The following is a 4,714-nucleotide window of genomic DNA, read 5'->3' as shown; positions in this document are numbered from 1 at the left end:
CCCTATCGATAATAAATATTAGAAGAATACCATGCTAATTAAATATTCACAGTATAATTTATTTTATCTGTAACTGGGTGTAGAAAATCTCTTTTTGAGCCGGTACAACGTGACGCCAATCGAAAAGCATCACGAGGGCATAGCTATAGCATATGATACCCAGCTCAGTCTGCCACGGCTCGCACCATTTCTTAATGGGTCTAATGCAGCCAGATGGTATCTCGATATGGAGATGCTGTCCCAGATGCTCACGTCTCCAATGCTCTAGAGCGAGATTCTTCGATGGACCTCACCCTCACCTTACTACTGGTGGAGACTGGCATGAAACAACAATAAATAAATTATTAGTATGATAGCTATCTAAATAAAAAAATTAAATTTTATTATATAAAAAATATAATAATACCACTCGAATCTGTCTCACTCGGACCCACCTCACTAGGATCTGCCAGTGCAAGACCCTCTGACAATGGAGCTGGTGTGGCAGTAGAAATCGATGAAGATGCCTCAGCCTCCGGGATAGACTGCGAATGCGAACGTCATCGTCTGTCTTCTAGTGCCATACCTACAATTCTTGACATATAAATGAATATAATATTGAACAATAATAACAAAAAATAAATTACATTCTAATGAATAGAATTATATCGCATACCGTTATTGCAAGAGAAGATTGAACAAAGAATATAGATCTACTTATCAATATTCATATCTTTCTCGATGTGTAGATCCTCCTCTGAATCATAATAATCGACATATGTGTCATCTTCTATCTCATCATCATTTACGAACTGATCATCATCCTCTGACTCATCAAGATTAGATACAAAATCAGCTTCAACTTTGTTGGGCGGCAGATCAGTCCTATTCAAAAGAGCTGTTACAAGTTCTTCATCAATAAGAAGCTCGACTAATATTTGTTTTTCTTCTTGAAAAGCTTTCTCTTTATGTAAATCTGAATTTTCATCTATCTCTAATCAGGTTGGTATGTCATATACGCCTCTAGATATTATTTTTTGTACAACATGCCAATTACCTCGATACTTTAGATCTTTCAAATATATTACTTATTTTGCTTGAGTTACTAATATATACGGTTCATTCTGGTACCATGTTCGTGCAAAATTTATACTAATAAAGTATGGATCGATATGAATATCAATCTTTTTATTGCTAATATCCCACCATTCACACTGAAACAAGAATACAGAATCTCAGTTCTATGATATCTATCAGTACACCATAATATTCAATCTCTTCTTCTCCTTCATATCCTATCGTAGCACTCTCACTATTTTGGATCCATCATTGCATCTCAAGCTCCCTTGTGTGAAATCTCATTCCTCCAATGATACAGGATGCATAGTGGTTAACTTTTCAATCGAAATCACATGCTAAATCATACAACTCATCAGTCGTAACCTATTCCTTGTTGAAAAACTTATATTTCATCTACACCATAATATAAAAAATTATATTGGTCTAAATAATTATTTTTATAATTATTAAAAATAACATATTATTAGTATAACTTACAAGATCACCAAACTATTTTACAATTTTTTTTCTATATCGATCATCAGCATCCATATTATTCTCTTTGTATAGTATACTCTTGTGCTCACTGCAATGAGTCATGATTTTTAATTTTACATTGATATAAAAAAATTGCTTAGAACATTAAATAATATGCTAAGATGGTACTTACTCAATAAAATCTTCAATTTTTTCATAATTATTTAGAATATAGAAGTGTGTCTTGGATATCTCATTCATATTTATAAATTCATATCTCCTTCCACCAATGGATCGAATCGTTTGTTTAAATATAGACAGTGTTGGTTCAGTGTCGTCCCCTTCATGATCTGCATTACGATCTGTATGATTGAATCTTATTTCGATATCGTTAAGATACATCGAGCAGAATGTGACACACTCCATAGCTACGTATATGATAAGTGATATATTTTTACATTTATTGAAGGTATTTTTAGTAATTTATGGTGCTAACATTTTCTTAAAAATCTAATTTCATGAACAAATTGATTTTTCTTATAAAATAAATAATTTTAAAAAAATATAAAATTAGAGTATATTTATAAAAATAGATATTAATTTAATTGAGTAATTTAAGCATCAAAATAATGAAAATTTTTTGAAAAATTTAATGCATATTTTTTTTTATTTTTTAGGCAAAAATCAGAGCAAAAAATGAGCCAAAATATCCTTAAAAAAGCTTAAAAAAGACCTCCGATGCATGGTGGACCGGCCGATCGGTCCATGGAATCAGGGCGCGGTCCATCAAAAATTTCACGCCGTCCACAGGCATGGCTCACAGTGGGCGAAAGGTATTTTTTCGAAATGAACGGTCAGGATTCAAACTAAGAGAGATCGAATGGCTGCTGTTCGCTGTCAGTTTGTAAGGAGAAGTTTTGCATGATCCAACGGTCGAAAATGCATCCATCATCAGATCCGACAGTCCAGACTCGTTGCCGACTTTGAATAGGACTCTTTTGCATGATCCGATGGCCTAGAACCAATCTGAACCCAGATTGGACGGCTGTGGTTTGATCCGACTTTGATTTGGATTAAAATGAGGATTTTCTGGGCAGATCTAGGCAGTTCAAGCTCCATCCGATGGTCAGAAATATTCCTAAGGAGATTAATATGATTTCTAAAATTTTAGGACTCTTTTTTCTATCAAAAAATTATGAAAAATTTATCTATAAATAGGAGGTCCGGGAATAAGCTTTGTATGCACAAAAAATTAGTAGAAAGTGAGAAAAAAAATAGAGAAATAAATAAATAGCTTTAGGGATCTAAAAGAAGAAGGAGAAAAGCCAGTTCGCTCTACGGAGTACGACGGAAGACGGAGAGGTCATCAACCATCTTCCCGACGAGGCTGGACTGATCAACTTTAGATCCTTGTTATAGTTTTATTTTTATTTTATTTTATTATTTTTTTAATTTTTTGTACTTAAATTTTAATTTCAATTAATGCAAAATTTATTTTCTTGTACTTTAAATTCATGTCTTTTATTTTTTGCAAGTAGATGCTAGGATCTAGTTAGTAGATCTTAGTACCGATTTATTTTATATTTTTAAATTCTTATTATTTATTTTTATTATAATAGATGCTAGGATCTAGTTAGTAGATCTTAGTATCTGATTTATTTTTCATACTTTTAATTTTTATTTTTTGACTTAAATTGCTTTCTCTAAAATTTTATTTTTTTTATAAAATCAAAGATTTCAAATCAAAATCCTACATTCTCTGTGGATTCGATCCAACTCACTACTTTCTATGTATTTTTAATTTTATTGAAATCAAATTTGATTGATAATCACGATGTCCTAACGATAATATCGCGATCGTATCAATTCTTGACGCCGTTGTCGGGGAAGGTACAATTTTAATATTTGATTTTTTTGACTTTCTTGTAAATTTAACTTACTAACTTTTCTATTTTTTTAATCTTTGTGTAGAAAAAAAATTCAAAATTAAAAAAAAAAGGTAGAAAGCTCAAATTTTGCTTGGTGAGATCAATCCTACCCTTAATCCTAACTATTTTTTTTAGTATTAATTATTATTTTTTTAAATTAATCTAAAATTCATCTACATAAACCTAATAAAAATTGCATGACAAGAGTAGAAACTTAATTGTTAGAAGCATTCATCATCTTAGATTTTTTTTTAGTGATCGCTGGAGACAAGGTAAGCTTTCAAGTTGAATTAATTTCATGCATCTAATTTAGTTGTATAGAACCCTTGTTTGAAATTAGTTGTGCATATTCATCTCAAATTAATTTAAGGGCAACACCCATAACAAGATAAGTGGGGATCTTATCACCCTTCCTTAGCCCAAAAACAACCAACCAGCATCTCGCATTAATCCAAATTTAACTAAAATAAGTAGACATGGGCCCCTAGGATCAATTGAGTTTAGTTTGAGTATGGTGGTGAAGTCAAGTGCAAAGTAAGTTCGAACTCACCCTGAACTAGTGTCTAAGGCTAGAGGTTACAAAGGCTCGTCTAAGTGGACTCGTGGTTATTTAATTGGTTCGTTAGCTTATCTGACCAATTCAATTGGTGTCTAAGGCAAGCAACAGGGGGACCCCACAACCCCACCTCTTACCTGGCTAGTTAAAGGAAGTGAGAACAAACCCAATTTATATTTAGGCTAAGCCACTATATATCAAACTGTTAGGTCTAAGAAACCATAGGTGTCTAGATTTATTGCTTGCTAACTTGATTGCAATTAACACTTAACCACAACTAATTCTTCTTATTTTCTTCTAGGTCTAGAGCTTTCTTAAGAATCTCACCTTTAGAACTTCTCTCTTTCTTTTTCTTCTCTTCTCTTTCTTCTTCTTCTTTTTCTTAAAAAAAAAAATTGAATCATATATTAGGGTTTGCACTGTATATGCACGGTAGAAGATCTCTTTATCCTAACCTAATTGAACCTAATCCTAAAATTGAATGGCTGATTCACGCTAAACCGAAAATCAAATGGCTGGAGACCCTAGAGAACCATCTAGGCAGATGAAGGAATATTTATTCTTCTACCTATAACCATCGACTTGTATCCACCTACCTGATATCCCTGCAAGCCATTATGAGATCAAGTCGACCACAATCCAGATGCTCCTATCTTTCTATGGAACACCAATGAAGATCCTTACAAGTATCTAGATGAGTTCTTAGAAATTTTCC

Source organism: Elaeis guineensis, chromosome 11 (assembly GCF_000442705.2).
Source record: "Elaeis guineensis isolate ETL-2024a chromosome 11, EG11, whole genome shotgun sequence".
Taxonomy (NCBI): domain Eukaryota; kingdom Viridiplantae; phylum Streptophyta; class Magnoliopsida; order Arecales; family Arecaceae; genus Elaeis; species Elaeis guineensis.
This window is presented reverse-complemented; position numbering follows the sequence as displayed.